This window comes from Trachypithecus francoisi, unplaced genomic scaffold, assembly GCF_009764315.1.
Source record: "Trachypithecus francoisi isolate TF-2019V2 unplaced genomic scaffold, Tfra_2.0 Lachesis_group3, whole genome shotgun sequence".
Lineage (NCBI taxonomy): Eukaryota > Metazoa > Chordata > Mammalia > Primates > Cercopithecidae > Trachypithecus > Trachypithecus francoisi.
In genome coordinates, this window is record NW_022681468.1 from 157,077,513 (window position 1) to 157,089,629 (window position 12,117).

General features: G+C 45.6%; 1 long non-coding RNA gene across 1 annotated transcript; it reads left to right on the forward strand.

Annotated features, from left to right (window-relative positions):
- Positions 1-1,959: 1,959 nt before the first annotated feature.
- On the forward strand, positions 1,960-8,811 carry LOC117069344. The gene is made up of 3 exons (XR_004431511.1): positions 1,960-2,133; positions 5,898-6,027; positions 8,411-8,811. It is a non-coding gene; the product is annotated as an uncharacterized LOC117069344 (long non-coding RNA).
- The last annotated feature ends 3,306 nt before the right edge of the window (positions 8,812-12,117 follow it).

The following is a 12,117-nucleotide window of genomic DNA, read 5'->3' on the forward strand; positions in this document are numbered from 1 at the left end:
GGAGAGTGGTTCAAAAGATGGACAAGAGGTAAGTTGTGATCTTCGAAGACCAGGTCATGGGTGGGGGCGGGGTACCCTTAAAGGGGAGGGAGAGAGGGAAAGAAAGAATTTCATTCTAATTCCTGAGAGCTAGGCAGCGCATATAAAATTACCTAAGATTTACAGACCAATTTACAGTTTACAAAACATTATGACATTCACAATATCATTTAATCCTTATTACCCTGAAACGCTGGCTATATTTTATTTTACACACGAGGAAACTGAGGCTAAGTAGGGCGGATTATGCGACTTGCTCAAGGTCACCTGGCTGAAATCAGCGCTAGGATGCATCCCCAATGCCCCCACCCCTCGGGGTGGCCCTCCACCTTGAAAGTCTTTGCATTATCTCCTATAGCGCAAGGCTGGTGTGGCTGCAACAGACTTCACCCCCTCACCCCCAAATCTGGGATGGAGCAGCGCCCTCAGGTGCCAAGGAGGGGGACCTGAGTGACGCGGAGCCACTGACTGGGGTTTCCCTGTCCTGCGGGGCTCGCGGGAGCAGGGAAGAGAAGCCACAGCTCTCGAACCCACGGCAGGCAGTCAGTCAAGTCAGGCTCCAGCGGCAGTTGCCCGCGTGAGGCTTCACACGAGAAGGGCAGCCCTGGGTGAATTCCCCTCTGAGCGATCCCAGAGCTAGGACCTAGCGCCTGCGCCCGCTTCTCCGACCCGGCTCTCCACGCTCCCCCCTGCCCCGCTCGCTCCTTCCCGACGGTTTCCCGGTGCGTGGGGGCGCCTTGGAAGAGGAATGGGGCTGGCGTGGAGTGTGGAGGTGTCAGAGGGCCGACCCCGGGGCGAGGGCTTCCAACGCCGATCTTCTGGGTCGGGACAACCACGAACAAACCCCGGCTGAAGTTTGGGCATCAAGGGTTTCAGACCAAGTAGCAAGTTGCCTGCAGAGCGAGCGGTCCTAGGTGGAGGGTCTGGGGCAGGGGTGGCAGTAGGGGAACAAGGGAGAGGCAGGAGATGGTGCCCCTTTCCACGCAGCCCCTCGCGGCCCCGCGGGTAGGTGGCCGGTCCGCCTCTGCAGCCCGCGGGTGCAGAGAAAGCGCCCGGCACCTGGCACCCGGCACCGCGGCGCGGCGCAGCGCAGCCAGCCCCTCCTCGCCGCGCTCCGCGCTCCTCCCCACCTGCCCACGGCCTCGCCCCCGCCGCGGAGACTCACAGTCCTCAGAAACTGGATCTCGTCCTCGCCTCCTTCTCCCCCTTCGGCCATGGCTCCCGAAGCGTCGGCGGTGCCCCAGCCTCCGGCGCCTCTGCTTCCCCCGGCAGCCGCTCGGCGTGCGCTGACTGCTGCTGCGCTCTTTCTCCTCCTCCTCCTTTTCGTCCTGGTCCTCCCTCTCCTCCTCCGGCTCCTGGCTCAGCCTCAGCCTCAGCAGCGCCTAGCTAATCTCCGACCATATAGGGAGCTGGGCTAACACTCCACTGCACTGCAGAGCGCCAACGCCAACCAAGCAGTCCGCCCACCCCTCTCGCCTCTCGCCCCAGCCAAGTGCGCTGCGGCCGCCCGCTCCGTGGAGAGCGCAACGCCGGGCGCGTCGAGCCAGCGGGGGCGGTGCGGGGGCCCTGGGCCGGCGCGGTGGAGCCTCCCCCGCACCGCTGGGCACCGCACCGCACACTCAGCGGAGGCGCGCGCCCTGCGGTGACCGGAGGATGTCCCCTAAACTGCTCCGATTCACAAACAAAGGCCAGTTGCTTAGCTCCAGCGCGCCCAGACTGGGTACCAACCCTCTTCGCTTTGCTCGCTTTGCCCACTTTGCGTGCGTCTGTGTGTGTGTGTGTGTGTGTGTGTGTGTGTGTGAGAGAGAGAGAGAGAGAGAGAGAGAGAGAGAGAGAGAGAGCGAGCGAATAGAGAGGAGGAGGGAGGGAGGGAGGGAGGGAGAGAGAGAGAGAGAGAGAGAGAGAGAGAGAGAGAGAGAGGAGAGAGAGAGAGATCTGGACTCGAATCCCTTGCTGGGACCCGCGTGCCTTGTTGGGCAAGGAGGAAACGGTGCAGCGAGGAGCGAAGGTGACTGTCCACCCATAACAAAGTTTGCAACTCCCTAGATAGTCCTCTCTACACCTTAAGAGAACCCCTTCCCCTCTTCAGAATTGGTAAGTACACTTTACCAAACCGCTGGATTGTCCAGCGTTGCTGTGACTTCTCTGTACCCTAGGGAGCTTCTGGGGGCTCCTGTACCATCCTCAGTTTGGAAGTCAGGTGGCATCACAACCCTTCGTGTCTGCCCACCCCTAACCTTGTTCTGCATTTTAGAGTTCCAGCCCTGTGGACTCCAACGGGGGTAGAGAGGAGTAAAGTTACAGGAGGTTCCCTTCCAGGTCCTGGAAGGCTCCTACATCCCACCCAGCCTTAGGTCCTTTTCCATGGTTGGGGATTGTCAGATTGGTCCTTGCCTAGACTGATGGTGCAGGGTGCCCCCTTCTGTTTGATGGCCCAGAAGCTCCGAGGCAAGAGACTGTTCAGGGCAAAAGGCACCAGACAGGAGATGTAGATTTAGGAGGAAGTGCAACTGGGAAGGTGGTAATTCTGGGCTGATGATGGTGGAAGACACTGGAAACCCCAAGCCATTTCACAGCTTCATATTACCGCCTCCTTGTGGACGACCTCTATCTCTTGATTCTACTTTAAGATCTCTTTCCTGAGCTTCGGTCCCACAATCTCTGATGAACATCAGAAATGCTAAGAAAAATAATGTTTTTTTCTTATATTGTACTCAAACTGCTACCTTCTAGAGGCTGCAGCTTGGGTCTTGTGCCTCTTCTGAAACCTACCTAGAACAAGTCAAACCATCCCTACATTGTAGCCCTTCACCTCTTAGAAGACATCTGCTGTGCTTGTCTCTATGGCCCACCATCCACTCTTTTCTTCTGGCTAAGGTTCTTCTTACCCCCAACTTTCCCTGTAGTATAGTTTCCAGAGCCTATGTCATCTTTGATGGCCATATAAGCATTCCAGGTTGTCTTCTTCCTGAATTGTTGTGCTCTCCATCCTTGTTTTGGGCAGTCTTTATGTGCAGCCTAATATTGGATTGGCTTTTGGGGAAACATCAATGACACTTACTGTGTTTGGAGTTAACTAGAATTTCTAGATTTACTTTTTTTTTTTCCTCCCACGTAAACTGCAAGAGTCAGCTCTTCTCCATCTTGATCACGTGCAAGTGCTTGAGTAACTGTGGGCACGGTGGCTCAAGCCTGTAATCCCAACACTTTGGGAGGCCAAAGTGGGCCAATCACGTGAGGTCGGGAGTTCAAGACCAGCCTGACCAACATGGAGAAACCCTGTCTCTACCAAAAAAAATACATACAAAATTAGCCGGGCGTGCTGGCACATGCCTATAATCCCAGCTACTTGGGAGGCTGAGGCAGGCGAATCGCTTGAACCTGGGAAGTGGAGATTGCGGTGAGCTGAGATCACACCATTGCACTCCAGCCTGGGCAACATGAGCGAGATTCCATCTCAAAAAAAAAAAAAAATATATATATATATATATATATATATAGTGTGTGTGTGTGTGTATATAGTGTATATATATAGTGTGTGTGTATATATACAGTGCGTGTATATATATATATTCCTTCCAATTATAATACACAATCATGTATTGATGTCTCTATATGTGAACCTTTAAGATATTTTTAAAGCTGGAGTATGCCATGCAAGGTGCTAATTATTACTAACCTGCGATATGGCATACCTTCAGAATACTACTAGAGGCCTTCTTGGATTAACTTTCATACTTTTGATTATGCTTATTTAATGGTCAAGAACTTACCCAAGTCAGAAAAATAATACCCATTGAGTACTATGCTTATGACCTGGGTGATGAAATAATCTGCACACCAGACCTCCACGACATGCAGTTCACTTATGTAGCAAACCTGCACATGTACCCGGGAACCTAAAATAAAAGCTAGAGTTTAAAAATAACCTACATAAATATATGACTTTGCAGCCCAAATTTCTTCTTATATGACTTGTAGGGGCTACTACAAATGCCTTTTTTACATCCTTTACTAAAATACAGACATATAACCTGAGACACCACTTCCTGTATCAGTCAAACAACCTACCACATAAGAAGGAAGAATGGAGTTCTGTAACACCATTGGTGCATCCACTTGGATCCCTGATCGTCTTTGCGTTCCTCTAGAGTGCCCAAAAGTAAACTGTTTAATCATCAAAATCTAAGATTGTTCTGGGGCTCAGCATGTAGAGTCTCGGATTGTGGTTTCAGCCTGTAAACTGGGGAAGGTGGACATTTACTTCTATTTGAAATCTACTGGTACTTCTTCCTTTCTTTAAGATTTCTCAAAGATGCACCAATAATGATGCTGTCGTCATATAGGTATAGATAAATAGTAGTTCAGACACTGCTTTGATACTTGTTTTGCTATGAGTTCACCCATTAAGACTGGGAGAGAATAAACTAATAGTAAGTTACTTGTCTAAATTCATACAGCTAGTGAAAGGAGTCACACAATCTCCTCCTACTTGGGGTAAAACAATCTCAATACTTTTCAGGACCTTCTCCAAGTAAGAGGAGATTCTTTGACTCCACGTTCAATACGTTTCAGTACTTTCTCCACTATACTGCCTTGCTTCTAGAATAGCAAAGTGGAAAACATCAGGTTCGTACACCACCTCCATGCCCCCCATACCCGATACATGTTGGGTTTGCTTCCACGCAGCCTATATTTTAAACTGAGTCTCTCTCAAAACCAGTTCCTCTTATCAGAGAGCCAGAGGATTTGGACCTGAGGTCTTAGAGGGTATTGTAGCTACTACATTTCTAAAGAAAAACCCAAAGCGCCCCAGGTTTCTAAAGCCCTGGAGAAAGCTATCAGCCATTATTATGACTTCAATTAGGTGCACACCACAGAGAAATGAAATACCTTTGGAATGCTGGCATGGTTCAAAGTCAGACCTCGAAGCCTGCTGTTTTTGAATGCTGGGGCACTGTGCGGCCAATATCAACAGCAGGTGGGGGCCAAACCAGAAATTTTTCATTTTTATCATTATAGCACTTTTATACCTTTTACATACATAATTTTAAAGGCCTGACAAAATCTGAAGCCTGATTATTGAAATAAAATTCGTGTATTTCTTTTCTCCTCTGGCAGGTTCTCCAAGTATTGGTCTTGAGGGTTTTCTCACATAAGAGGGCCTCTTATTTGTGTCTTAACAGTAATATTGCTATAGTTTTAAAATGTTAATGAAAATGTCCACACTCATATAAGTCAGTATCTCATTTGCTATGTCGTATTATTCACGGTAGCTAGTTGCCCAAGTGGTCTCAATGAGGCCAAGGACATGGATTCAATTGTAGGAAGCCCAGTTAGCTCCACTCTATTTGCTGTCCAAAGACCCTGGCCCCTTCATTCTGGTTAAAAGCCTCATAAATCTCGTTCATTTAGCCATAGGGAAGGTAGGCTTCAGCTTTAAACTAGCTAGGACTTCCCATGATTGGAGACACGGAAGCTAAGAGGTCACACTTGATAAAGATAGCCTTCACCCATGTTATTAGCAATATATTAAACTCTACACAACACTGAATCTTTCTCCATTTCAGCCTCACTTCCTAACTATAGGAGTCATCATCCATTTGCTGAAAAATGCATTTCTTCCGTTAATTGCACTCATGGCTTCGGTCTGCATTGACTCAGGTTTTGCCTAAGGAAAGTATAAAAGGGAGTGATGGAAAGAACTGTGGAGCTGAGGGAGCTGACTCTGCTAGCTACCATCTTTTAAAATATCTCACCGTATACACAAGTACTATCTGTGTACTGACTGAAGATTTATGTATGTTTTTCATTAGCAAAAAGAAAAAAAAAACCACTTTTCTCTGCTTTTTGTTCAGGTGTTCAAATTGTGAAGCTCTTTTACTGGTGATAAGGCAAGAAGATATTGTCGCCAGGGAAGCCTGGGAACAGAAAGAAATACCTCCTGAGATTACACCTGCTTTTGATTTGGTGCCAGTAGGAATGATGGTATACATATTTTACAGAAGTCATTTTTTAATGTTAAGAAAAAATTATCATTAGCTTCCAAGATCTTTATAATAAGCTACTAAATTGGTATACTAATATACCTTTGTCCTAAAACTTGGAAGCCATACCAAAAATCCTTGATTCAGATTCCTTTCTTCAATAGAGAGGGGACAGGTACAAAAAAAAATCTTTCTTTTTCTGATGATATGTGCATTATCCTGCTTATAAAAGCCATAGACATTGCAACTGCTTATAACACAGACAAGGATCCAGTCACTGATACCTTCCTGAAGCTGAACACATGGAAATGTCGTCTTGCCGCCGCCGCCGCCTCTTCCTCCTCCTCCTCCTCCCTTCTTCTTCTTCCTCTTTTCTCCTTCCTCTACTCCTTCTTTTTCACCTTCTCCTTCTTTTACTTTTTGATATTTTAAGATTGGAGGATTACCTTATGAGGCCGAAGTTAATACGCCATTCTGGTGGAAGGCTCCGGAAGCTACATCACTCAAGGGGTTTTGTTCCGGAGGGTTGGGACAACCTCTGAGGCACTGCAGAGAGAGAGGCACACTGAGCACACTTGCGGAAGCCTAGGAGGCAGATCGTCTTGCAAGGTTCCATCCATTGAGCTGATTCATCTTCAAGGAGTCGCCAGTTGGAAAGGGTTGTTAAAGCACTAGATTAAGCCACCAGCATTATAGTAGTTTATTTGCATTTTCCTGCAGGTCAGCCTCTGTTTAAAAGTACATTTATACTGTAATCATTGTGTATAGCAACAGCTTTGACATTAGAAACACAAGAGTTTGAGTCCTGGGCAAAACTCTACCATTTGCATGATTCTGAGCAAATCATTGAAACTCTCAAAGCCTGTTTGCATTTTATGAAAATACCCACTTTTGGGTGCATTTTAAAGATTAAATGACTGGGTGATTAGAATGTTTAGCAGAATGTCTTGTACCAGTGCTCAGCACAAAACACCTAGATATTTCTTGTAGATCTCTCCCTGTCCTCCTCCTCTGTGTTGGTTTCCAATGCCTGCCTTTCCAGTCTGTTTGTATTCTTGCCTCTCTTAAAGTTCTATTCTCATTCGATTTTTTTTTAATGAGGCCTTTACTCACAAAAAAAGACACAATGTTTCTGATTTCAGCAAATGATTTCCTGCCCCAATAAGCAAAACATTCTGGGCAGATCTCATGTGTTGCAAGTTAATGATGAACACCAACACTGCTTTTCCCTGTTTGTTTCCTAGGGAGCTTGTTCTGAGCTGTCTTATGTTTGCATCTTTAATGAGAGATGTATTCTGTTGCTATGGCATGTGGAAATTTATGACTTCCTCTGGAAGATGGAATTGTCACCTTCCACCCCCTCAGGTTCTCCCTTGGGCTTTCTGAGATTGAGATCTAGTGGCTTATGAAACTACACTTAATCAGATAAGTCTCACACTAAACTCAATGCCTTTGACTTCTAATTTCTGCATTTTAATTCTTCCTGTAATTCAGTGGCACAGATTTATTGAAGCTTCTGCCAGCAACAGTCTGCTCTGATTTGCTGCAGTTTTAATAGTTCCTGCTGAAATAGGTGGGCACACAGTGGGTAAGGAGATGAACACACTTTTGTGTCATTTATTTCAGGTGCCAGGCTAAGACCCACATTTGAGTAGGTAAAAACCTAGGTAATTGACTTTCATGCCGGTTCCAGCGTAGTAATTATATGGCCAACTCCCAGGTTCAACTTGTCCCTACAGCCTGTTCTGAGCAGATCTCATTTCCAGTATCTTTGAGTTGGTGAAATTTCCTTTAAAATAATCCAACGAATCTAACAAAGCAAATCTTCGTTCTCTCTGCACTAAAGGACACACAATTTCTCTCAGTATTCAGAGCTCCAGTGTCCTAGGATGTGAGCTCTGCTTTGCAATTCCTTGTCAGAATGCTGCTGTTGTCGCCAACAAGCATGGCAGAATGCTGTGGACTCTTAAGAGTTCAGGAGGCCTGCAGTGCTGCTGGGTGGCTCCTGTTGCTCTCATCTGAGGTCCAAACAGAAGTCAGAGATCTTAAACTACCACATTTGTACCTTATCATACAATCTAGAATTGAGAATGTAGAGTCTAAGTTCAATGGGTGCATAGACCAGCAAAAATTTACAGACAATTTTCAGCTGTATCATGGGGTTGCCATATTTTTGTGTTGCTTTTAAGCACATTGATAATCAAACTGCTAATTAATGGCTATGGCCATTGTATAAAAGAAAGGACTTTTTAACATAAGACAGTAAAAAGGACAAATCTTAGAATTAAGAATAAATTTGACTTTATGAATAACTCACTACATAATCTCTTTCTTTCTCTGCCTCTCTCTCTTTATCACTCACTCTCTCTCCTTTTCCCGCAAAGGAGATGAAAACCTCATCAAGACCAGCGCTGATTTGGGAATCACCAATAGAGTCAACCCCTTACTCGCAGAAACTAAGGCCCCCTAAGGTGAACTGTGAACTAAATTGATGAAAACTGGGACCAAAGCCCAGATCTCTGGGCTCCTTGTCTGGTGTTTATTTTCCCTGCTTTCTTCATAATTAAATTCAGTGTAATGACCCAGACATAGAGCAAGATCCTGGAGTGTCTTCTTAATCATCAAATATTGTCCTCTATAAAGTTATAATGTTTAGTGAATTTGCTGTAGTCGAATTCTTTTAAAATGGCTAACACATGTGTGAGAATTTGCTAGTAACCACCTAGAATGCTTGTTCCCTAAGGGATTATTGACTATTCTTTAAAACTATAATAACAGACAACAACAAAAAAGAAAAGGAAAAGAAAATTAAGATTGAGCTCAATCACTTCATTCACTTAAGTACTTATTACATGTAAAAGCACTGTGTTGAGGAGGTTTTGGGATTGGTGAATCCCATGTCGAGGTGGTTTTAGAATAGCCCTTTACAAACATAAAATATTAATTTACTAAATTGCATGACTGTATTAGTCCATTTTTCACACTGCTGATAAAGACATACCTGAGACTGGGCAATTTACAAAAAAAAAAAAAAAAAAAAAAAGATTTAATGGACTTACAGTTCCAGGAGGCTGGGGAGGCCTCACAATCATAACAGAAGGCAAGGAGAAGCAAGTCACGTTTTACATGGATGGCAACAGGCAAAGAGAGAGAGCTTGTGCAGGGAAATTCTCATTTTTAAAACCATCAGATCTCATGAGACTCATTCACTATCATGAGACCAGCGCAGGAAAGACCTGCCCCCATAATTCAGTCACCTCCCACCAGGTTCCTCCCATGACATGTGGGGATGGTGGGAGTTGCTATTCAAGATGAGATTTAGGTGAGGACACAGCCAAACCTTATCAATGACTTACACGTCACTTCACAATTTTCATATCCTTCCACTTCTTAGTTTCTACTTCAACATTATAGTCTATGACCTCAAACGTTGAGACACCTTAAGCACCCTTTAATTGTGGTGCTTGTTCTTCTCAACCCTTTCAGTATTTGGCCCGGTTGGTTCATTACTATTTCTTGGAACTACTCCCCATCCTTGGGGTCCAGGTCCTAGCACTATCCAGACTCTTCTACATCTCTGACTCTTCCTTCTTGATTTCATTTGATGACCTCTCTTTCTCATGCTGACATCAGAAATGGACATTCTCTAAGATTCCAAATTTGAACCTCCTTCATTTTCTGCAGACTCATCTTACTCTCTTTCATGACTTTAGCCACCAGAGCCTCTATGCTCAGATCTTTATTGCCAGGTCTTCCAAGTTACAGATTTACTTTTCTAACTGTATGTTGGAGACTTCCAACTGAGTGTATCACATTTCTTCAAATGCAACATGACTAAAACAGAATTTATCCTGTAAGTAAGGAGCCTCCCCATGAGCTCCCCTTTTCCACACCTACTGGCTTCTCCTTCCTCCCAACCTTTCTATCTCTGTTATTGGTACCACCATCCTTGGAGGAACAATAACTGACACTGGCAAGGGAACCAGCAGAAATAATGAGTCACTCAGTCAAGACATCAGGACACACACTTCTCCCTGCCGCATTGACCCTGTGCTGGCTTCCACAACTGAGTTTGGTGTGTGGAAAAAGAAAAAAGAAAAGAACCAACACCTCTAACAAAGAGATGCCTTCAAACAACAGACAAAGGTTATCTAGACCTGAAACACTTCAACACAAAGACAGGATTCAGGAGTTAATGAGAGGAAATGAGCTTTGCCAAGGACTTCTGCAAGGAAGCTATGATTCTCATCCAACGGGCAGAGTACCTAGCTGGATCAGCACATTGCAGAGTCTCTTCAATTTGGAGCCCTTTGCTTTGAATCCTGGCGCCAGCACTGTTTAGCTTTGTGAACCCGAGTAACATACCTAACCTTGCCGTGTTTCCATTTTCTTATTTAAAAAAGGAAAGCAAAATTTAAAAACAAATTTAAGAGGATGATTGAAGAATTGAAAAGTCAATATCTCTATAAAGTTTTGGGGTTTTTTATTTATTTATTTACTTATTTTTATTTTTTATTTTATTTTATTTATTTATTTTTTGAGACAGAGTCTCGCTCTGTTGCCAGGCTGGAGTGCAGTGGTGTGATCTCGGCTCACTGCAAGCTCCACCTCCCGGGTTCCAACGACTCCCCTGCCTCAGCCTCCCAAGTTGCTGGGACTACAGACATGCACCACCATACCCAGCTAATTTTTTGTATTTTAGTAGAGACAGGGTTTCACCATGTTGGCCAGGATGGTCTCGATCTCCTGACCTCATGATCCACCCGCCTCAGCCTCCCAAAGTGCTGGGATTACAGGCGTGACCCACTGCACCCGGCCCATCTAAAAAGTTTTTAGAACAGTGACTGGCAGTGAGCAGATGCTGATTTACTGTCTGGTTTCTCCAAAAGCAGACCCTGATTTGGGAGATTATCCCAGTAAGAGCGAGAACGTGAGACAGGAAAGGGAAGGAAGCTAGTAAGGAGCAAGTTATCAAGCCAGTTACCTCTGCGCATGAGGAGTCCAGTTCACTGGGGAACTCTGGGAACCAGTGAGGAACATGCACTTCAGAGTCACCCTCAGAAAAACAAGGAAGCCGGGGTATTTACACGCTAACTCTGGTCAGTCACTGGGTGAAGGCTGCTCCCAGGGTGTTAATTCTCTGGCACTTTCAGCCGGCTCCAGCTGCCAGAGAAAGCCCTTGGGCAGTTGGAAATTGGGCTGCCAAATACCCAACAATGGGAGGAAACCCAAAGTTCAACAAATATGCTATTGTCATCATCACCACTGACATCCAAAGGCAAAACCTATGAAAACGGGCTATTCTGGCTGAAGCTGCAGGAGAGATGTGGATGGTGGTCCCAGGATTTGGCAGTGGGTGCCCAGTGATCTCATCGTAGGTGAGGTACCTGAGTCAGCTCTACAGAACCTTAGGGATTCGCAGACCAATTTGGGGAGCACACTTCTTAGCATCTGTGAATACTGGGAGTGATTCAAAGAAGATAAAAGTGGTATCTTTAACACACCTGTTATAAGGAAAGGAAGCTTCAGATAATGAGTATATTATCACTGGGAGTGATTCAAATGAGATAAAAATCTACCTCTCTCCCTGAAGGAGCTACAACTTAGTTTCAAAGACAAAATATGAACATAGTACAGTAAGGCCGGGCACGGTGGCTCACGGCTGTAATCCCAGCACTTTGGGAGGCCGAGGCAGGTGGATCAAGAGGTCAGGAGATTGAGACCATCCTGGCCAACACGGTGAAACCCCGTCTCTACTAAAAAATACAATACAAAAACTTAGCCAGGCGTGGTGGCGGGCGCCTGTAGTCCCAGCTACTCGGGAGGCTGAGGCAGGAGAATGGCGGGAACCCGGGAGGCGGAGCTTGCAGTGAGCTGAGATCACGCCACTGCACTCCAGCCTGGGTGACAGAGTGAGACTCCGTCTCAAAAAAAAAAAAAAAAAAAAAAAGAACATAGTACAGTAAGGTAAGCAGCAATGCAAGTTTAGTGTCCAGGGAGTGGAGTAGAAGTTGAGTGTCCAGCGAGACTGCCACTGGCTAGGGTGGTCAGAAGCAGCTCCCATGAGGAAATAGGATTAGGCTTAACCCTA